The sequence below is a fragment of the Microcaecilia unicolor genome, chromosome 4 (genome assembly GCF_901765095.1).
Source record: "Microcaecilia unicolor chromosome 4, aMicUni1.1, whole genome shotgun sequence".
Lineage (NCBI taxonomy): Eukaryota > Metazoa > Chordata > Amphibia > Gymnophiona > Siphonopidae > Microcaecilia > Microcaecilia unicolor.
In genome coordinates, this window is record NC_044034.1 from 202,163,306 (window position 1) to 202,187,274 (window position 23,969).

Sequence of the window (23,969 nt, forward strand, 5' to 3'; positions counted from 1 at the left end):
ATAAATGAGTGGCAAACCCTGGGGTGGGTGGGTTGTGGGGTGGGAGGGTGGGATTATAAGTTCCAAAGTGTCAGCTAAGTGCTGTTATCAAGGGAATACTCTAGTTGAATGGACCCAAATGGTCCAGTCTGAGCAAGAATTTTCAATTGATTTAACTTTTAAAACTGCCCTAGATATTACTAACTTTCCTTTTAAATAAGTCTAAATAATCCCAATAATTATAGCAGTTCCTCTCTATCAGAGTTTGGCAGGAACTGCCTTTATTCAGCCACTTTAAAGAACAATATTTGTTTCCTTTCCCTTTTGCTTTGATATACCTTCCTTATAGGGACAACAGATCTTTGGGGTAAACTGAAAGGCACTTACATATAGTCTTTCCACGCCCTTATCGCCTCCTATCCTGCCAGCTTCTTTTTCAGTACTTCCTCATTTTACTGAAAATTAACCATGTTTGAAATCCATATTTTCTACATTCGTGACTGCTAGAGTCCAATGTCTACCTTTCCCTGGTGGGTTCCATTACCATTTGTCTGAGCAGAGCCCTTTGTAAGGCATCCATGATCATACTATTCACTTCCAGATTTGCATAAAGGATACTCCAATCCATATCTGGTAGATTAAAAACTACTCAGTATTATCACCTCTACATTCATTCCCATCTTTATAATCAGATCACTGTCTGTACTGTTTGAGTCCGAGGACTGTACACTACACCTGTGTGGAATGGAGCTGCCATCTCCCCTTTCAAAGACAATCTATAGTGTTTCCTCTCTTCTCATGTCCCCTGCCATTTCAGCTGCTTTAAAAATTATTTTTGATACAGCTGCTCATCCCCTCTTCTGCCTTCTCTATTCCTCCTAAATAGATTAGCAAGGTTTGGATATCTTGCCATATCCCACTCATTCGACATGTCTCCACAAAGTGAAGATACTTACCTGTAGCAGGTATTCTCTGAGGACAGCAGGCTTCTTATTCTCACAGATGGGTAGATGCCGTTCCCATGTTGCCTGGCCCGGCAAATTGCCACAGTAAAATCTAGAGCCACACTCCAGTGAGCATGTGCAAGTGCCTTCCCACCCTGCCATGCGAATGCGCCGCTTTCAGTTTAATACAAAAGCAAAAAACAAATAAAAACATGAAATAGACAACTCCAAGGGGAGGTGGGCGGGATAGTGAGAATAAGAAGCCTGCTGTTCTTGGAGAATACCTGCCACAGGAAAACAGGTATCTTCCACTTTCTCGAGGACAAGCAGGCTTGCTTATTCTCACAGATGGGGAATCCCTGGCATCCAGGCTCACCCAAAACAACAACTGGGCCTCGCAACGGCGAGGACTTAACACAGATTAACCTGAAACTATATACAAACTGGATGAGAGTGCAGCCTGGAACAAATTAAACAGGCCTAGGAGAGTGGAGTTGGACTCTAGACACCAAACAGATTATGCAACACTGGCGCAGTGGGAGGTATGGTAGGCGCAAACACCCTCAATACAGATGCACATCGCTACATCAGGACATCAGGCAGCTCAGGGAGCAAGGCTGATATGTGCTCATCGAGGGCCACCATCGGGGAATACTGTGGTGTCGGCTGAGGCGAAGGCTGCAGAATCGCTGGGCTGGTGCAGGATCTCGGCTGCTTGGAGACACACGCGTCGGAACATCCTGGATAGAGTGAGAGCGGTCTTCCCAGTGTCAACGCTTCTTGGGTACCGAATACCTCAGCGCCCTGGAGCTGCCGGCACCATGCACTGAGGAGAACAGTGTTGGTGCTTCTTGGCCTTCGCCTGATGCATGTCACCTATGCTCCTCGGTGCCGCCAAGGATGATGTTGAATCCTCCCATCGCCTTGGGGTCGGGTCCGACAATGGGCGGTCCCCGGGGAGGGGGGCTGCATAGCAGAAGGGCCTTGAGAGAAGTGGAGACCCACTCGATGCCTCACTGCTCCCAGTGTCACGGTGCTTCGAAGCAGCCATCCCTACCTGAGCTCCTGATGTTGGTGTGATGCTCAACATCGATGCTGACGTCTCTGACCTTGATGCTGATGTTGAGGGACCGGACCAGGCTCCAAAAATCTTGGCCGTTGAGCCTCTTGGGAAACCCGAGTCCTCTTTTTCATAAGAAGGCACAGTTGGCTGGGCTATGGTGGGCCCCAGGCACTGAAGACACCAAGAATGGGAAGTCCTTCCCAAGATAGTCCAGTTGTACAGAGTACAATGCTTGAAGCCACTGGAGGTCTTGTGGACATGGAAGGAAAAACTGAAGCGGCCAAATTAAAGACGCGACGGTACACAACAGAAGAAGTTTCTGGATATGAAACAAGAATCTATTGGGATAAATGCTCGTTTTCAATTGAGATTTCCTTGCAAATGCTTAGTATTTTTTAAAGATAAGAGATATGTTTTCTTTGATCCAGAACAGTTGCAAAACTTTCTAAATATGCAAAGTAATAAGGAGGAGAACCAGATGTGAAGCGGTTCAATTGATAGGGGTAACCTCCTGCTCAATTTCCTTTGGCAGAACTAAGAATATTAGACCAACTTCCTTTGGTATATTATTGGATTTTCTCTCTCAATTGTGGACTGTTAAAACTAACAATTTATTTTTATATTAATACAATGTTTCTTCTTGAAGAATGTTATTGAAGTATTGGTATATCTGATCAAAGACTGTATCTTTGTGTTAAATGAAAATCAATAAAGAAATTAAACAAACAAACAAGCAAACAAAAAAAAAAGACGCGACGGTGCCTGTAAAAGAGGAAAAAGGCACAAAGAAAAAACAGCCTGACCAGGCAGACCTAAAAGCGGCCCGCATCGAAAAATAAAGGAAACTTAAACACGGGCCAAAACAAACCTGAAGAAATAAGGGAATTTTTTTTTTTAAAACAAGAAAGAAGTGTGGGTGTAGTGAAAATGCTCTGACTGGGCGTGTGAGAATTCGTTACTTTAAGCAGTTGCTCCTCACGTGTAAAAAGCGAAACTGAAGCAGCGCATTTGTGTGGTGGGCAGGCTCCTCAGAACTCTAGATTTTACTGTGGCAATTTTGCCGGGCGATGTGGGAACGGCATCTACCCATCTGTGAGAATAAGCAAGCCTGCTTGTCCTTGGAGAATGACCACAATGTCTTAAATCCATTTATAGAAACTGAATTATCCTACCAAATAATTATTAGTGTGTGATGTCAAACTCTCAGTAATTATGAGAATAACCTGACCATGGTCACAGTCAGTTTATTCCCGGTATGATCTCGTACACTAATAATTATTTGGTAGGGAAATTTATCTGATGAAGCCCACATGGGACTCTCTCAAGCACCGAGAAAAAGCTTTTGTAAATGTTCAGCTGGGCATGAGCACCTGTTCCTGTCTGCTGCTGTTGTGTGAAACCATGTTAGTCTACTGCAAGCTTTATTAGCATACAACTCACTGGGGAGGTAGAGAGGGTTTGAGAGGATATATCCTGTTGTCCTCTGAGAATAACTGCTACACATCACAAATGGGACTCCCTGCCTTCAACAGAAAAAAAGGGGACCACCACTACCACTGGTAGACATCCAAACCTTTTTGGTGGAAACAAGCCTTAATTTTTATTATTATTATTTTTTTTGGGGGTGGGGGCAGCCAGAACTGAAAATAGATGGAGTTGGATTCTGCTAATACCCATATAAATTCTGGAGGACTGTCTGGCCAAACCTGTCATGTTGGGAGTCTTGTTTGAGAGTGCAATGCAAAGTGAACATATGGACAGGCGGTCACATTGTAGCTCTGCAAATCTCTTCTATGCAAGCTGACTTCAAGTGGGATACTGACACAGCCATAGCTCTAACATGACCCCTTGAGGATTAAAGGCTTCCAGAGCATAAATGAAGAAAATGCAGTCTGCTAGTCAATTGGAAAGTATGATTTACCAGTTGCAGCCCACAATCCTGTTAGGGTCTAAAACAACCAAAACACTTTCTATGAGCTTTATTGTGCTCCCAAGTGTGCGGTGCGCATTCACCTTTTTGTGCATGAGCTCTAGGGAAAAAAAAGTGTTGGTAGAACATTGACTGGTAAGATGTACTCTTGATACTACCTTTGGAAGTAGTTTTGGATGGGTGTGCAGAACCATCTTTTTATTTTGGGGGGGGAAGGGGGGATGACAAAAACTTAATATAATGTATCTGTTACTACAGCCCTGAAGCTCAGCAACTCTGTGAGCTGAAATTACTGCCATCAAAAACAAGACCTTCCAGGTCAGGTATCAAGTGGTTTCAAAAGGAATACCACCACCAAGGTCCTATGACACTGCAGGAGGCCGTGACAGAGAAAGCCCCACATAAAAGTAACTAAATGCTGTACAGAGATGAGTTAACTTAGGCCAGGTTCAGCAGGGTCTATCCAACTGCAGATCTTGCTGAGATTCTATGGGACTTTCCTGGGCCTTAAGATCAGCTCCAAGTGGAATTCATTTGAAAAATTTGGGCCTGAATCTCTTCTGCTTGTCCATAATTAATCAAAGCGACTATTCTCGGGAAGATATATCTACACACTATGACCTTTCCCAAAGGAAATGGCGATATCCTTTTTTACATAGTCACTTAGCTACAACCCAAGTTTAAGTTACTTAGGCCCAGATGCACAAAACTTTAACGACCCTTTAACGCAGAAAGTTTCAACCGTAGCATGCATTAAAGGCCATTTTCCGACGACGCTAGCAGCTAACGAAACGGAATGCAAATGAGTCACTTCCAATTGAAATTTGTGACAATTCGCAATGCACTAACCATACCGATGATTGCAACGAATCATTTACCGTGATATATTTAACGTGAAGTCAGACCTGTCGTTAAGGCCTGAGCTGTCATACAGACACTGCTCCCCGCTTCTCCCTGCAGCATAAAAATCCAAGCTGGCATGTTTGAAAATAAAAAAAACCCACACAAACACATGGCTCCCCGCTTCCCCTTGCATAAAACTGAAAAAACCCCAAAAAGCAAAAAAGGATCGGTAGGGGGCAAAGGCGCTCGTCAGGAGCGTCCTGTATGGACGCCCTTGTCCTCCCCCCCCGCCCGAGGTCGACGCTGCTCCCCGCTTCCCCCTGTATTAAAAAAAAATCAAAAGAAAACTGTAGCAGCCACGGCCCCCCTCCCTTCCTCTCTCTCTATTTCTTCTTCTCCCATAGCTTTGAAAATTAACACTCTGCTCTCCTCTGAAGCCAATTTCCCGGTTCTGTAAACAACTTTAAGCTGCCCCGGTCCCCCTCCCTTCCTCTGTTTCCCCCAGCCGGGGGCGGGCCCAGGTCTCTCTGCTGAGCTAAAGGGGATCACAATGAAAGAGGTCTTTTGTTAGAAAGGGGGGTTTATGAAGGACGTCCTTTTTGGAGTCTTGAGGAGGACGTCTTCAACTGCACTCTCCTGCTAGGATCACAGAGCTAAACGCTCGCACGTCCCGATCCCCCACCTCGCACGGGGAGCCATGTGTTTGTGTTTTTTTTTGTTTTGACGTTTGTGGCATGCGCAGAGCAGCCACCATAATGCTTGGCTGCTCTGCGCATGTTTTAGGGGCCGATTACCGATGGGGATTACGAATCTGTAATGCATTGTACTTTACAATACCGCAACAAACATGTGCGACTTGTTTTTTTGGTGCATTCTTCGTTTTTTCAAATTTGGTAAGCACTTTTATGTTTTAGATTTTTTTACGTTTGGTTGATGCATCTGGGCCTTATATAGAAGGAGAGCCAGGCAGACACACCCTTGCAGGTACAACTGCTCTTGGTGGGCCAGCCTGTTCTTGTACTAACTAGTAGTGAGTTCTTTGTACTGTGGTTTGTGCCTGGTTTTATGTTACACACCTGAATAACTTCACCCTGCCTTGGACCTAGATGCCAGAGCTGTGGAGTCAGTTGGTAAAAATGTATGACTCCAGTTTCTAAATAAAACCCTACAACATAATATGACAAATGTATCATTTTATACTTGTGGATATTTTCCTGAGACCATTTGTTCCAGAGATGACGTCATTTGTGATATTTCTGATATGCTGCTCGTTACCTTAGATACTGAATCGTTATATACGAACATTACTCAAGAAGATTTTTCTCTGATTTGATCTGTTTTGGGTAACAGAAAAGACATCAGAATGTCTACCGAATTGGTCATGGAACTGGCCAGGTTAGCTCTCACCAACAATTACTTTAAATTTGAAGATTAATTTTTTTTACCAGATGAAGGGGACTGCAATGGGGCAACTATGGCCCTGGATATTGTGAATTTTTATGCTGATCATTTTGAAGAGACATTTTTACAGAATATGCTTACAGTACTCATGTATTTTTATGGAAGAGATATCGATGACATTATTGTGGCAAGGTGCTATCACATTGAGTTAAAAAAATTGGATTAAATTAGTGTGATACGTATTTAAGATTTCAAAAGAATGTTAGCACTGTGGAAGTATCATTTTTAGATATTTTGATTAAGTGTGAGGGTCATTTTGAAACTACAATTTTTAGAAAACCTACTGATAGAAATAAGTTGCTCCACTATGAAAGTTTTCATGTGAGGAATCTTAAAAATAATTTACCAATTAGCCAATTTTTAAGACGGAAAAGATTGTGTTCTTCTCCAACTGAATTTGATTCTCAAGCTGTAAATATGGCAGATAGATTTAAGGAAAAGGGGTATTCTGTACAGAGTATTAAAAAGGATATGAGAGAGTGAAACACACAGATAGAGACTTATTGTTAAAGAAAAATATACAGAAAGAGGTATCCTTGGTTTGTAATATCCAATTTTCTCATCTTTCCAATGACATTAAGAAAATTCTTAGAAGACATTGGTACATTGTTCAAAATCTGTTCATGATAGGTTTGTGGTGGCACATACTAGAGCAGTAATGGCGAACCTATGGCACGCGTACCAGAGAGGGCACATAGAGCCCTCTCTGTTGGCACGCGTATTGTTGCCTCACCCACCGGAAGTTTGTTCCCTCCTCCCTTCGAGTTCCAGGCCCCTCCCTCCGAATTTTAAAAGTCATCTATTTTACCTCGTCAGGGTTAGGGTGACAGCATGCAAGCTCGGCGCTTAGTTCCATTTTTCCTTCTCTCTCTCTCAGCTCTGGTCCCACCCTCATTTCCTGCTTCCGCAAGGGCGGGGCCAGTGCTGAGAGAGAGAGTAGGGAAAACGGAACTAAGCACCGAGCCGAGCCTGCGTGCTTTTTACCGCTGCTGCCGGCCTAACCCCGACGAGGTAAGATAGATGACTTAAAATTTGGAGGGAGGGGGGCAATGCACCACCTGTTAAATTGCCCTGTTGGCACTTTGCGATAAATAATTAGATTCTGGGTTGCTGTTTGGGCACTCGGTCTCTGAAAGGTTCGCCATCACTGTACTAGAGGGCCAAATTAGAGGACTAAATTAGTACCACCTGCATTACCCCAGATAAGATCGAACATAAATTGGCCACCATAAGTGTGGTAATTGTACATTTTTTTGATATGAGGATTAAACGCAATGTTTTAAAGGTTGGAAATTAACAATTCTCAAACTGCACACTACTAAATGTTTATGTTGTTGTTTGTTCATTTGACTTCTTATAAATAGAAAAAAAACAACGTAAATTAAGACAAAGATTAGCTGAGCATAAAAGCTGTCCGAAATGTTATCGTTTAGAAGCTCATATGGCTGAACATTGTAAAACCCTTGGACATACATTTGAAGATCTTAAGGTATGTGTATTAACAAGTTGTTTCTTTGTCATGGAGAGGGGGCAACTTGAATGGGAGACTTTTGCAAGCCGAGCAAAAATTGATGTTTAAATTCAGCAGTATTATTCCTAATGTTAAGAATCAAGAGACTGTATTTTTTTCTGTGTGGTGATTGATGGATTCTGAGGGGGGTACTCCTTTCTTCTCTTTTTTTTTTTAATTCTTTTATTTGCATAGATGCAGAAATATTTATACCCTTGTTCACTTAATGACATATGTTTACTGTTAGTTTTGTATTTTTGAATAAAATTGTGATGATTCACTGATTTATTTCCTAACAAAGTGATCCAGCCAGGTTTTACTCAGCAACTTCAAAAGAACCCTCCTATGTTATTTAAAGAGGGCCCTCTTAAAAAAAATGAGGTGTTTAAAACCTCCAGCACAAATGGAGAAGCTGGAGAAGGATATGAAAAAAAAGATATCCATAACCAGAATTGAGACTGTTCACTGATTCATGGAGAAGTGGTGGATACTTGGATTGCCCTCCCGAGGGAGGTGGTGGAGAAGAAAACCGTAACGGAATTAAAAAAATGCATGGGATAAACAAAGGAATCCTGTTTGGAAGAAATGGATCCTCAGAAGCTTAGCAGAGATTGGGTGGCAGCACCAATGGTTAGGAGGCGGGGCTAGTGCTGGGCAGACTTCTCCGGTCTGTGCCCTGAAAATGGCAGATACATATAGAGTAGCACATATGAGTTTATCTTGTTGGGCAGACTGGATGGACCGTACAGGTCTTTTTCTGCCATCACCTACTATGTTACCTTGGCATGAAAAGGGAGGGCCTATTGCTGGGAGATTTCAACTTGACTGATGTGGATTGAAATGTCCCGTTGACAGAATTGCAGAGAAGTAGAGAGATCTTGGATGCCTGTCAAAATGCTTTGCTCAGACAAATGGTGACAAACCCACGAGCTAAGGATCGACATTGGATCTAGTGCTCACAAATGGAGTAAGTGTTTCCAACATCCGGGTGGGTGCTCATCTAGGCAAAAGTGATCATCACACAATATGGTTTGATTAGAGCAAAAGCGGAGTGCAGACGCACAAAACTCAAAGTACTGGATTTCAGACATATTAATTTTGGTAAAATGGGGGAATACCTGAAGTAGCTGATGGCATGAGTAGGCATAGGCGAATTGGAAGCGCAGTGGTCCAAGCTGAAAGCTGCTTTAAATATGACAACTGAACTTTATACAAGGAAAGTAAACAAAAAACTTGAGAAACGGAAACCTATATGGTTCTCCAAACAAGTGGTTGAAAAAAATAAGGAACTTAGGGTGCGTACGGAGGACTACTCTGTTATGATTTTATGTTAAGATGGCCGACAGACAGGAGCTCTAGAGAGGAGCTCCCGATTCAAGAGAGCGCCCAGGGTGAACCAGCCCTCTGGGCTCTCTGGATCGCGAACCGGAGAGGCTCCCGAGTGACCAATAAACGGGAGATAAAAGGGGCGAGCTGTAGCCGTATCTCTCGGCTTCGGGCGGCCGCCCAAACTGCTGCACCGACCTGGGCAAACTTGAACAAGGCCGGAGGTAAACCCGACCGCGGACCACACAGAGGACAAGGAAACAAACCCATCCACATAGCTACAAACACCTGGATCGCGGGAGTGGGCAGCGGAGAAAGAACCAGACACCCTTCGGGGGACAGGCGCCTGAGACAAATCGAGGATAAAAGGGGTGAGCCGTGCGGGGCAGAGGGCTGAGTTCGCCGACTCCGTGGGCCGCGTTGTGGGTGAGTCCGAGATCCGACTCCGTCGCTCCCAGAGCAGTGCGAGGGCCCAGGTTGCAAGACGGTCTCTCGCACTGTCAGCCGCCCAAGCACCGAGCTTGCTAAATCTGAGAGCTCGCCCACAGCCATCGCGCTCCCCGGCAGGAACTGCCCAGGACCGAATCGGGTGAGAGCTCCGGGTGACTTACGTGGAGTAAGAGGGAGCTCACCCGCGGTCTGTGGCGCGAGCCCGACCTCGTGGCGCAAACCCTGACCGAGCGATATGGAGTATGGGCGGTGGACAGCCTCACCTCTTGAATAGGTGAGTGTAGACCTGCGTGGACCCGGCCCAGCGGTCCAGGAGACCCACCACACCTCCACGGCACTCCCAGGCCCAGCAGCCCGACGCCCACACTGCCCTTCCTGCCGCATGGCGCGGCCTACCCGCACATCGGATCTGTAATGGGGTAGACCTCCATCAATGCCTTGGCTGCTCTGTTGCTCTGAAAGCAGCGCAGCTGCTCCAGCTGCCCCAGTCCGCCCGATCCAGCTACTCCCTGCTTATTCCAGTCCGCCTGATCTCAGCATGTTCCAGTCCACCCGATTCCACCTTGTTCCAGTCCGCCGATCCTGCCTCCCCCCCTGCTAGTTCCAGTCCAATTGCTCTAGCGTGTTCCAACCGCCGCTCCAGTGTGTTCCAGTCCGCCGATCCGAGCTCGTTCCAGTCTGCCTGACCCCAGCTTGTTCCAGTCCGCCTAATCCCACCTTATTCCAGTCCGCCGATCCAGCTTCCCCACGGCTTGTTCCAGTCCGTCTGCTCCAGCCTGCTTATTCCAGTCCATCTGCTCCAGCGTGTTCCAGTTCGCCGATCCAGCTTCCCCCCGGCTTGTTCCAGTCCGTCTGCTCCAGCCTGCTTGTTCCAGTCCATCTGCTCCAGCGTGTTCCAGTCCGCCTGATCCGAGCTCGTTTCAGTCTGCCTGATCCCAGCTCATTTCAGTCTGCCTGATCCCAGCTCATTCCAGTCTGCCGATCCAGCTTCCCCCTGCTTGTTCCAGTCCATCTGCTCCAGTGTTCCAGTCCGCCGATCCAGCTTCCCCTGCTTGTTCCAGTCCATCTGCTCCAGTGTTCCAGTCCGCCAATCCAGCTTCCCCTGCTTGTTCCAGTCCAACTGCTCCAGTGTCCCAGTCCATCTGCTCCAGCCTGCTTGCTCCAGTACATCTGCTTCAGCCTGCTTGCTCCAGTACATCTGCTTCAGCGTGTTCCAGACCGCCTGATCCAGCTTCTCCCTGCTTGCTCCAGTCCTGCTTGCTGATGTACTCAACCGCACTCACCTGCTCCCGCCTGCCTGCTAGCACTCATCTGCTCCCGCCTGCCTGCCTACTAGCCAATCAACCTGCCTGCTAGCCAGTCACCTGTTCCTGCCTGCCTGCTAGCCAATCAACTTGCCTGCTGCCCTATCACCTCCTCATGCCTGCCTGCTAGCCAGTCACCTTTCCTGCCTGCCTGCTAGCCAATCAAACTGCCTGCTGCCCTATCACCTCCTCATGCCTGCCTGCTAACCAATCAACCAACCAACCGCTCATCGGCCCAACAACAACCGCCTGCCTCCCAGCCTGCATAACTACCTACCTCTGTCACTACATCTGCACCCGTAAACACCCAGTCACCACAAATGGCCCCCATTCACATTTTCTTCCTTGCCCCATCCCTCCCCAACCTTTTCCCCCTCTTACCACCGCATACCGCACATACTCACTGCCAATCCATGTCCTCTCTCGTCCTGCTCGCTACTCCACCCCCGTCCCCCACCTCACCATCCCTACTGTCCTCCTCTTCCTTCCTAGCACTCAACCTTCAACACCTCCTTCCTGCCATGAACCCCTCCCCATTCCTCCTAAGTGCACCCGTCTTCGCCACCTTCATCGCCCTACCTCCCCCACCCTCCTCCGCACTGTCTTGCTCCTTCTCCTGCTATCTTCAGGCGATATCAATCCCAACCCAGGTCCCCCACACCTGTCCTCGTCCTCTCTTCATCCATGCAAACGTTTCCGCAATATCTCCAATCTCATCTCTATTCCCCTCCTCCCCCCCCCCTCCCTTCTCGTGTGCCCTGTGGAATGCATGTTCGGTCTGCAACAAACTTTCCTTCACCCACGATCTCTTCATCTCCCATTCCCTTCAACTCGCCCTAACTGAAACCTGGCTCACCCCTGACGACTCTGCCTCAGTCGCGGCCCTATGCCACGGTGGCTATCTTTTCTCCCATTCTCCCCGCCCAGCTGGCCGTGGTGGCGGCATCGGGCTACTACTTTCGCCCTCCTGCAGTTTTCAACCTCTCCTTCTACCACAGTCTCACTGTTTCTCATCCTTTGAAGTTCACTCCATCCGTCTATCTACCCCGCTGCCACTCAGAGTTGCAGTCATTTACCGCCCCCCTAACAAGTCCCTCCCTTCCTTGCTTACCGATTTTGATGCCTGGCTCTCCGTTTTTCTTGAGCCCTCATCCCCATCCCTCATTCTTGGCGATTTTAACATACACACTGATAATCCTTCTGACACACACGCTTCTCAATTCCTCACTCTAACCTCCTCCTTCAACCACCAACTGAGCTCCACCACCCCTACTCACCAATCTGGCCACTGTCTTGACCTCGTCCTCTCTTCTACCTGCTCCCCCTCCAATTTCTGCGCCTCAGCTCTTCCTCTCTCTGACCCATCACACTGATCACCTTCACACTTCATCACCCTCCCCCTCAGTTCCAGCCCGATTACTAACCACTACTTTAGGAATCTCAGGCGGTCGACCCTCCCACCTTATCCTCCTACTATCTCTGATCTCCTCCCCTCCATCATGTCCTCCGAGACTGTCGACAATGCTGTTTCCACATACAATGCCACCCTCTCCTCCGCTCTTGACGCCCTTGCACCGTCCATCTCCCGTCCCATAAGGCGTACCAATCCCCAGCCCTGGCTGACCCCTTGCACCAGATACCTTCGCTCCTGCGCCCGATCGGCTGAATGCCTCTGGAAAAAATCTCGCACCCACACCGATTTCATTATAAATTCATGTTATCCTCCTTCCAGTCCTCCCTATTTCTCGCCAAACAGGACTATTACACCCAATTGACTAACTCCCTCAGTTCTAACCCCCGTCGTCTCTTCGCCACCCTTAACTCCCTCCTCAAAGTGCCCTCCGCTCCCACCCACCCCCACTTTCTCCTCAATCACTGGCGGACTACTTTCGCGACAAGGTGCAGAAAATCAACCTCGGATTCACCACCAAACCATCTCCTCTTCCTCCTCACCCTATAACACACTCCCTCAACCAACCAACCCAGGCCTCCTTCTCCTCTTTTCCCGTTATCACCGAAGAGGAAACCGCCTATCTTCTCTCCTCTTCAAAATGCACCACCTGTTCCTCAGACCCCATCCCCACCAACTTACTTAACACCATCACACCTACTGTCACCCCCCCCCCCCCATTTGTCATATCCTCAACCCCTCTCTCTCCACTGCAACTGTCCCTGACATCTTCAAGCATGCTGTAGTCACACCACTCCTCAAAAAACCATCACTTGACCCTACCTGTCCTTCCAACTACCGCCCCATTTCATCCTCCTACCCTTCCTCTCCAAGATACTTGAACGCGCCGTTCACAGCCGTTGCCTTGATTTCCTCTCCTCTCACGCCATTCTCAATCCACTCCAATCCGGATTTCGCCCCCTACACTCGACGGAAACGGCACTTTCAAAAGTCTGCAATGACCTGTTCCTTGCCAAATCCAAAGGTCACTACTCCATCCTTATCCTCCTCGACCTATCCGCCGCTTTTGACACTGTCAATCATAACTTATTTCTCACCACTCTGTCCTCACTCGGGTTCCAGGGCTCTGTTCTCTCCTGGTTCTCCTCTTATATCTCCCACCGTACCTTCAGAGTACATTCTCAGGGTTCTTCCTCCACCCCCATCCCGCTCGCTGTTGGAGTTCCTCAGGGATCCGTCCTTGGACCCCTTCTTTTCTCAATCTACAACTCCTCCCTGGGTTCTTTAATCACACCATGGGTTCCAATATCATCTTTATGCTGATGACACCCAGCTTTCTCTCTCCACACCAGACATCACTGCAGAAACCCAGGCTAAAGTATCGGCCTGCTTAGCCGACATTGTGACCTGGATGTCCAACCACCACTTGAAACTGAACATGGCCAAGACCGAGCTTATTGTCTTCCCTCCCAAACCCACTTGTCCTCTCCCTCCGCTCTCTATCTGTCGATAACACCCCCATTGTCCCAGTCTCATCCGCCCACAACCTCGAGGTCATCTTTGACTCCTCCCTCTCTTTCTCTGCGCATATCCAGCAGATAGCCAAGACCTGTCGCTTCTTCCTCTATAACATCAGCAAAATTTGCCCTTTCCTGTCTGAACACACCACCCGAACTCTCATCCATTCTCTCATTAACTCTCGCCTTGACTACTGCTACCTACTCCTCACTGGCCTCCCAATTTGCCATCTATCCCCCCTTCAGTCCGTTCAAAACTCTGCTGCACGTCTTATCTTCCGCCTGAACCGGTACACTCATATCACCCCTCTCCTCAAGTCACTTCACTGGCTTCCGATCAGGTACCGCATACAGTTTAAGCTTCTCCTTTTAACCTACAAATGTACTCAATCTACAGCCCCTCCCTCATCTCCCCTTACATTCCTACCCGTAACCTCCGCTCAAGATAAATCCCTCCTGTCGGTACCCTTCTCCACCACCGCTAACTCCAGGCTCCGCCCTTTCTGCCTCGCCTCACCCCATGCCTGGCACAAACTCCCTGAGCCCATACGCCAGGCCCCTTCCCTGCCCATCTTCAAAGCCTTGCTAAAAGCCCACCTCTTCAATGTCGCCTTTGGCACCTAACCACCACACCTCTATTCAGGAAATCTGGTCTGCCCCTACTTGACATTTCGCCCATTAGATTGTAAGCTCCTTGGAGCAGGGACTGTCCTTTTCTTAATCTGTACAGCGCTGCGTAACCCTTGTAGCGCTCTAGAAATGTTAAGTAGTAGTAGTATGATGAAACTTAGTATAGGGAGCATGGGCTACCAAGGCTTGAAGCTCACTGACTCTATGAGCTGAAGTAACCGCTATGGCTGGAGCTCCAGTAGCTGAGAAATACAGGCAGAGAACAGGACTATGGCTGAAGCTCCAGTAGCTTAGAAATACAGGCAGGGAGCAGGGCTACGGCTGGAGCTCCAGTAGCTGAGAAATACAGGCATATGGCTGAAGCTCCAGTAGCTTAGAAATACAGGCAGGGAGCAGGGCTATGGCTGGAGCTTCAGTAGCTGAGAAATACAGGCAGAGAACAGGACAATGGCTGAAGCTCCAGTAGCTTAGAAATACAGGCAGGGAGCAGGGCTATGGCTGGAGCTCCAGTAGCTTAGAAATACAGGCAGGAAGCAGAGCAATACTGAAAGCTGCCAAGCAGCCACTAAGAGAAACCCAAGACAGGAATACAAACCAGAGACAAGACTAGGAAAAGCAATAGAACCAAAACTAGCTACACACAGACTCACTAGAATAAGCTACACACAAGCTAATTAGAATAAGCTATACACAAGCTAACTAGACACAAGCAAGAAACTCAGACTAGAACTGGACTAGGCTGAAGTGCACAGAGCACTCTAACATACCAGGGACCTTAGACGATGCAAAGGCACACACAGAAGTCTCTAGGTGATTAATAAAGCCCATCAACACCTGAGGCTCAAGTTGCAGCAATCTCTAAGCAGCTACGGGTGCTGTCCAGGCACAAACAAGAGAGACAAGTCTGGCAGCCTGGATGAACCGGACCGGGCTAAAGTCTGGAACGGGTAGGGACAGCAAGACAGTCTATGGCAGCCACCGGTTCTGGCCACCAGAGGGCGAGAGGAGCACAAACCAAGAAGCAGGCAGAAAGTCTACTGAAGCACAGAGAGACTCAGCATACCCAGGTGCAGCACAGAGGAGCAATCAGAGCCATGCTGGAAGCAGCCAGCACACAGAGGCAGAGCTAACTCAGGCAACACACACAGGTGCAGTATAGTGGAATAATTAGAGCCATGCTGGAAGCAGCCAGCACACAGAAAGGACAGAAACCCAGAAAATTCAGACAGAAACCAGCTCAGAAGCTGACCCCCAGAAATAAGGTAAGTCTGAGAGGGGTCACGACCACAGACGTGACAATGACCTTCCAGGTCAAATACTTCAGATGGCAGGAATCCAGTGGCTCAAAAGGAGGGTTCATCAGCTGGGTGAGAACGACGTTGAGATCCCATGACACCGGTGAAGGTTTGACAGGGGGCTTTGACAAAAGCAAACCTCTCATGAATCGAACAACTAAAGGCTGTCCAAAGATAGGCTTACCCTCTACACGATAATGATAAGCATTAATAGCACTAAGGTGAACCCTTACGGAGTTGGCCTTGAGACCAGACTCTGATAAGTGTAGAAGGTATTCAAGCAGGGTCTGTGTAGGACAAGAACGAGGATCTTGGGCCTTGCTATCACACCAGACGGCAAACCTCCTCCACTTAAAAGAGTAACACCTCTTAGTGGAATCTTTTCTGGAAGCAAGCAAGACTTGGGAGACACCCTTCACCCAAGGAGGCGAAGTCTATGCCCTCAACATCCAGGCTGTGAGAGCCAGAGACTGGAGGTTGGGATGCAGAAGCGCCCCCTCGTTCTGAGTGATGAGGGTTGGAAAACACTCCAATCTCCATGGTTCTTCGGAGGATAACTCCAGAAGAAGAGGGAACCAAATCTGACGCGGCCAGAAAGGAGATTCTGATTCCATGGGCTTGCCTGAGTTTCAGCAAAGTCTTCCTCACCAGAGAGGTATGGGAGAATATGCATACAGAAGGCCTTTCCCCCAATGAAGGAGAAAAGCATCCGATGCTAGTCTGTCTTGGGCCTGAAGTCTGGAACAGAAGTGAGGGACCTTGTGATTGATCTGAGTGGCAAAAAGATCCACCGAGGGGGTGCCCCACGCTTGGAAGATCTTGAGGACTACTGCCATGTTCAGTGACCACTCGTGAAGTTGCAGGAATTCAAACATGCGTGGGATAAACATAAAGGAATCCTGTTCAGAAGGAAGAGATCCTCAGGAGCTTAGCCTTGAATGGGTGGCAGAGACGGTTGGGAGGCGGGGCTAGTGCTGGGCAGATTTATACGGAGTAGTAGTAGTAGGTCTGTTCCAGGGCTGGTGGTTGGGAGGCGGGGATAGTGCTGGGTAGACTTATACAGTCTGTGCCAGAGCCGGTGGTGGGAGGCGGGGCTGGTGGTTGGGAGGCGGGGATAGTACTGGCCGGACTTATACGGTCTGTGCCCTGAAAGAGACAGGTACAAATCAAGGTAAGGTATACACAAAAAACTAGCACATATGAGTTAATCTTGTTGGGCAGACTGGATGGACCTTGCAGGTCTTTTTCTGCCGTCATCTACTATGTTACTATGTTAACCTGTCAGCCAGACTGTTGTTTACGCCTGCCAGATACGTGGCCTGGAGAAACATGCCGTGACGGCGAGCCCAAAGCCACATCTGGACGGCTTCCTGACACAGGGGGCGAGATCCGGTGCCCCTGTGCTTGTTGAAGTAATACATGGCAACCTGATTGTCTGTCCGAATTTGAATGATTTGATTGGACAGCCGATCTCTGAAAGCCTTTAGAGCATTCAGACCGCTTGCAACTCCAGAAGATTGATCTGAAGACCTGTTTCCTGGAGGGACCAAAGTCCTTGAGTGTGAAGCCCATCGACATGGGCTCCCCACCCCAGGAGAGGTGCATCCGTAGTCAGCACTTTTTGCGGCTGAGGAATTTGAAAAGGACGTTCCAAGGTCAAATTGGATCGAATTGCCCACCATATCAGGGAGTTGTGAAAAGCGGTGGACAACTGGATTGCATCCTCTAGATCCCCTGCAGCTTGATACCACTGGGAAGCTAGGGTCCATTGAGCTGATCTCATGTGAAGACGGGCCATGGGAGTAACATGAACTGTGGAGGCCATATGGCCCAGAAGCCTCAAGATCTGCCGAGCTGTGATCTGCTGAGACGCTCTGGCCAAGGAAGATTGTCTGCCCTCGCTTCGGGGAGTTAGGCATGAGCCATCTGCAAGTCCAGCTCCTATGACCTCTAGTCTCTGAACCGGAAGAAGGTGGGACTTTGGGTAATTTATGACATGGACTGTAGAGCTCCTGCTTCAGAGGTGTTCTTCAGCAGCCAATCGTCGAGATAAGGGAACACATGCACTCCCAGCCTGCGTAGCGACATTGCAACGACCGCCAGGCATTTGGTGAACACCCAGGGCGCAGAGGTGAGCCCAAAGGGCAGTACGCAATACTGAAAGTGCTGTGTTCCCAGACGGAATCGAAGATATTGCCTTTGAGCTGGCAGTATCGGGATGTGTGTATAAACATCCTTTAAGTCCAGGGAGCATAGCCAGTCGTTTTTCTGAATCATGGGAAGAAGGGTGCCCAGGGAAAGCATCCTGAACTTTTCTCGAATCAGATATTTGTTCAGGGCCCTTAGGTGTAGGATGGGACGCATCCCCCCTGTTTTCTTTTGCACAAGGAAGTACCTGGAATAGCATCCCATCCCTTCTTGCCCCGGTGGCACGGGCTCGACCGCATTGGCGCTGAGAAGAGCGGTGAGTTCCTCTGCAAGTATCTGCCTGTGCTGGAAGCTGAAGGACTGAGTGCCCGGTGGGCAATTTGGAGGTTTGGAGATCAAATTGAGGGAGTATCCCCGCCGGACTATTTGAAGAACCTACCGATTGGAGATTAAAAGAGTTCACCTTTGGTGAAAAAATGCTAACCTCCCCCCGACCGGTAGATCATCTGGCACGGACACTTTGATTGCAGCTATGCTCGCCTGGAGCCAGTCAAAAGCCCGTCCCTTGCTTTTGCTGGGGAGCTGCAGGGACATGTCGAGGCGCACGCTGTTGATGTGAACGAGCGTGCTGGGGTTGAGCCTGAGCAGGCTGACAGGAAGGTGGATTGTACCTACGCTTATGATAAGTATAGGGAGCAATCCTCCTTTCCCCATAAAAACGCCTATCTGATGAGGAAGATGCTGAAGGCGCCCGGTGGGAAAGTTTGTCGAGTGCAGTTTCCCGCTGGTGGAGCTGCTCTACCACCTGCTCGACCTTCTCGCCAAAAGTATTATCCCCCCAGCAAGGAACATCCGCAAGCCGCTGCTGGACTCGATTTTCCAGGTCAGAAGCACGCAGCCACGAGAGTCTGCGCATCACTATACCTTGCACAGCGGCCCTGGATGCCACATCAAAAGAGTCTTAAGCACCCCTGGACAGGAATTTACAACACGCCTTCAGCTGCCTGACCACCTCCTGAAAAGGCTTAGCCTGCTCCGAAGGGAGCTGATCGACCAAGTCTGCCAGTTGCTTCACATTATTCCGCAAGTAGATGCTAGTGTGGAGCTGGTAGGACTGAATTTTGGACACGAGCATAGAGGACTGGTAGGCCTTCTTCCCAAAAGTCCAAAGTCCGAGCTTCTCGCCCCGGGGGCGCCAAGGCGAAATCTCTTGTACTTTTGGCTCTCTTGAGAGCAGAATCCACAACTGCAGTCGTGAGGCAACTGAGACTTCATCAACTCTGGGTCCCCGTGAATCCAATACTGGGACTCAATCTTCTTAGGAATGATGGGATTAGATAATGGTTTCATCCAGTTCCTGTACAATGTCTGTTTGAGGACATTATGTAGAGGGACGGTGGATGACTCCTTAGGTGGCGAAAGATAGTCCAAGACCTTGAATATCGCGGCCCTGGGCTCATCCTTAGTTACCACCGGGAAGGGAATGGCCGTAGACATTTCCCGCATAAAGGACGAGAAAGACGGTAAAACAAAATATGAAAGTGCTAAACCCCTACGAGAAAAGCTACACTGGCTCCCACTTAAAGAACGCATCATGTTCAAAATGTGTACCCTGGTTCACAAAATCATTCACGGAGATGCCCCAGCCTACATGTCAGACCTGATAGACCTACCACCCAGGAACGCTAAAAAATTGTCCCGTACATTCCTTAATCTTCACTTCCCGAACTGTAAAGGGCTAAAATACAAACTAACGCATGTGTCAACCTTTTCCTACTTGAGCACACAATTCTGGAAGCGCTGCCACGCAACTTGAAAGCGATCTATGAACTAACTTCCGCAAACTACTGAAGACCCATCCCTTTAAGAAGGCATACCACAAAGATCAACAAATGTGAACTTTACACATATATCTAGAATTGCCTTACAATATTTGCTTATTATACTACTATCATGCTTTATCATTATCACGTTACCCAAGATCCTTATGCAATACTAAATGTCTATTTTCTAATATGTTTCTACTAATCATGATGTAATTGTAAGCCACATTGAGCCTGCAAAGAGGTGGGAAAATGTGGGATACAAATGCAATAAATAAATAAAATAAATAAACTCGCCGGGGGAGAAAGCTTTCTCTCTGGCGAAGCAGTGGGGTCAGAGGGAAGACCACAAGACTCCTCAGAAGAGAAATATCTTGGGTCTTCCTCTGCCTCCCACGAGGCCTCTCCCTCGGTATCGGACAGGAGTTCTCTGACTGCAGTCTGATGCCGAGCCCGTCTCAACGCCAAGGAGCTATGTCCTCGATGGCGATGTCAAGAAGTCGACTCCCGTATCAGTGGCGATGAAGCTCCCTCCATCCATCCATGTTGACAAGGAGTCAACTTGGGTGGCAGCCGAGGCCGCAAGCGGCACTGACGTCGGAGGCCTCACCACAGGCGGGGGAGCCAGCTGCCACATCTATCGATGGTATCGTAGGCGCAAGCACCCCTGGTACCGGAACAGACGGTCGCAGCAGCCCTTCCAGGATCCCTGGAAGAATAGCTCTGAAGTGCTCGTCAAGAGTGTCTGTCGAGAAAGGCTGTGGGATCGGTGCAGGAGTCGAAGCCAGAATCTGCCGAGGACGCGATACCGGGCTGCCCGGAGACCGGCGCATCGACACCTCTTGTATGGAGGATAAGCAGTCCTCCCGGCATCAACGCTTCACGGGTGCCGAATCCCTCGACGCCCCAGAGCTCTCTGTACCGTGACGAGAAGGGGACCAATGACGGTGCTTCTTCGCTTTCGCTCAAGACACGTCACAGGTACCCCTCAGTACCGACGAGGACGTGGAATCCACACGCCTCCTGGGGGTCGGGTCCGAAAGGGGTCAGTCCCGATGGGCCTGCATCACAGGAGCCCTCGAGGCAGGTGGAGACCCACTCGATGGCTCACTGCTGCCGGCGTGAGATGGTCTCTGGACAGCCAGTACCTGCGCTCCTGAGGTCGATGCACTCTCCGGTGCCGACATCGACACCGCCGCCGACCTCGGTACTGCTGTCGATGTCGAAGTACCGGGCAAAGTTCCAAACAGATGTCCCCCGTTGCACTTGTCTCGATGCCTGTGTCTGCTTTTTAAGGCTAAGACACAACTTAACGCGTCGGGGTGATGTTCGACCCCAAGGCATTGGATACACCACGTGTGAGGGTCGGTGCCTGAGATTGCCTGGTTGCACCGAGTGCACTTCTTGAAGCCGCTGGCGATCCTTGATGTCAACGGAAAAATAGCGGCGGTGAAATCTAAACTCGCGATGGTGCCAAAAGAAGGGCACAAAAAGGGGAAAAACCGTATGGGCAACCAAATAGGCCGCACACGCAAACGAAAGGAAACGTAATTAGGGATAAACTAAGAAATAAAGGAAAAAATTTTTTTTTAAAGACGGAACAGCTCAAACGCGAGCTGCACACGAACGAAGATGAAGAAAATCGGGAAAAAAGTAGATGAAGTGAAGGCTCTTCTTCTCCTGAGGCAACAGAACCGCCGTAAAACAGCCGCTCTTGACCGCGGAAAAAAAGAAGACAGAAGCGGGACTCTTGCGCGATGGGCGGGAAGATGGCCGCGCGGTGCGCACACCCGCGCACTTGAAGGCTCTAGCAAGCTTTGTTACTAGGAAGATTTTCCAGACCTGGGGCTGCTGTGGACGTCACCCACATGTGAGAACAAGCAACCTGCTTGTCCTCGGAGAAAGCCTCATATCAGTGGTAGGAAAAATAACGGAGTCACTGCTGAAGAAAAACATAGTTAACTTTCTAGAAGCCAACAGGTTACAGAATCTGAGGCAACATGGCTTTACCAAAGGAAAATCCTAATCGATTTCAACTGGGTGACCAAAGAACTTGATAAAGGACACGCACTAAATGTAATTTACTTGGATTTCAGCAAAGCCCTTGATTTGGTCCATCACAGAAGATTCATGAATAGGCTGAGAAGGCTGTACTTGGGTGGTTGTAATGGAACCCACTCGGAGGAAAGGAAGGTGGAGTGCCTAGGGGGTCAGTGCTGGGGCCAATTCTGTTTAATATATTTGTGCGAGACATTGCTGAAGGGCTGGAATGAAAAGTTTGTCTTTTTGTGGATGACACGAAGATAGCCCAGAGGATTGTAGAAACCATAAGAACAGATCTCAAAAAATTAGAAGAATGGTCAAAGATCTGGTAGTTAAAATTTAATAAATGATGTAATCCACAGACCATTCAATGAGTTTTTACTCTCTTTTTTTTGTCTTAATTATGCTAGTAGTGCTCAGTAACTGGGTATGCCACATGCAAACTGACTGGCAGTATTATTGTGAGTCATGCCCAACCAGCCATCATTGCACCAATACCTCCTCCCTACCTGCAGTGGTGAAGTAAAAGTAATTGATGAGAAAATATCGTGCATAAAAATGCTGCCAAAACAGATCAGTGGTAAGATTACTACTTATATTCGATGTTGTGATGAAACAGCTGTTGGCTTCATATTCTTCTGCTGCTACCAAGTATTTTCCGTGATATGCAGTGCAATGGAGAGTGCCTTAAAAAATGTTTAATGCCTGGACAAAATAGAAGATAAAAATCAGACAGGAGGCAATAAAAAATTGCTGCTACAACGGAGGGAGGCAAAATGGACTTTCAAATTGAACACGTTAGAACCAGACGGTTTAAATAGCAAAATAGACCGGCATGTATTCTATTAATTTATTTTAAGATCACAAAGCAGGCATTAAACAGGCATGTTGCTTTAAGATCAGCTGTTCGGCGTAGCCTATTTAAAGGGAGAAGCCAGCGTGTGACGCGGTGCCATTTTTGTTTGAAGTTTAACAACTGAAAGTGAGTGAACCAGAGTTAGATAAAGATAGCTCAGCTAACCATGTGTTTTGTAATCAACCTTTTGTTTTTGCAGACATCTATAAACCAAATTAAACAGTGCACTTTACTGAAGAAGCCACACGGGTGAAACAGCGGCCCCATCGGAAATGCTGTTGTTTCTTTATCTGGCGCAGATATATAGAGTCTGACTTGAACATAAGAAGCAAATATAAATGCTTTTAATGTTGAATTGAGTTAAAAGACCACATGTATACATAAAAAAGCATAGAGTAATAAGGAGTTTTTTCCTAATGATAGAAACTTAACAACGGCATAAGAGTCCTGCCATTGTAAACCTAGGAGTTGTGCAAATCCAAAAGGTTTCTGAGGGATTTTCTCCTTGTGAAACACATGAGTTTGGATAGCTCATTATTGACTAGTGTTTAAACGAGTTAATATGTGTACTTTCTTTACCAAGCCTTGAGGGTATCCCAATGGTTATATTTTACCAATACTTTGTTCCCCTCTCAATTTTGTTTAAAGGAACCTTTGTAATTGTTTTTTTTGCTGCTGTGGTATCTAAATTTGCCTGCATGATATTTTTTGAATAGTATTAATAGGATTAATAATTTTTATTGCTTGTATAATTTTTCAGTTTCATGCTGTGTAGTGAAGATCCCTGCGAGTACAACCTTATGAGGCATTATAGGCAGCAGCCTAGGTAAAATTATTTCACATATATTTTCTGGGGACCTTTTGTAGGATGCTGTGCGTCTCTCTTGGAGTTTTATTTTGTACATAATTTTTATATCCCTTTATTTGCGTTTACTTTTAGGTGGAATATTTGTCCATTTTACTCTCTAAAAAATTTGCTCCTGAAGCAGGCAGTAGCTGAAACAAGTCGGGCTAATGGAAAAGTAATCTCCATCTAGCAATTCCGCTGACTATAAGGTTGTTCTGGATTTATTAAAGATGTTTTAAAGTATCACTGGCTCATTATTGCTGCTTTCTGTTTGTGACATATCTGGATTGCAGCATTTTGGACCTCTTTGAAATTTATAATTTACCAGTACTTTAGATCTAGAACAAAAAATTTTAATCCTAATATTAGTAGAAGTCAGAGCTGGACAGTAGATGACCAGAGAAGTCCCAAGTCGAAGGCTTGGTGTACCGACTATATGCAGATTTCTGATTTGAAAACTACTTTAATTGCTTATGAAGGGTAAATCTATCATGCATAAAAAACTAATTTATGGGCGCATAAGGCCTCTGTTATGCGTGGTGCAAGCAGGCATATATTTGTAGAGTAATGTGCTCAGGGAAGGAGTTTG

At 47.6% G+C, this 23,969-nt stretch overlaps 1 protein-coding gene across 1 annotated transcript in view; it reads right to left on the bottom strand.

Moving 5' to 3' along the window:
• PTDSS2 (phosphatidylserine synthase 2) overlaps positions 1 to 23,969 on the bottom strand; it is a 322,237-nt gene that overhangs the window by 42,209 nt on the left and 256,059 nt on the right. The gene's annotated exons all lie outside the window — the stretch shown is intronic.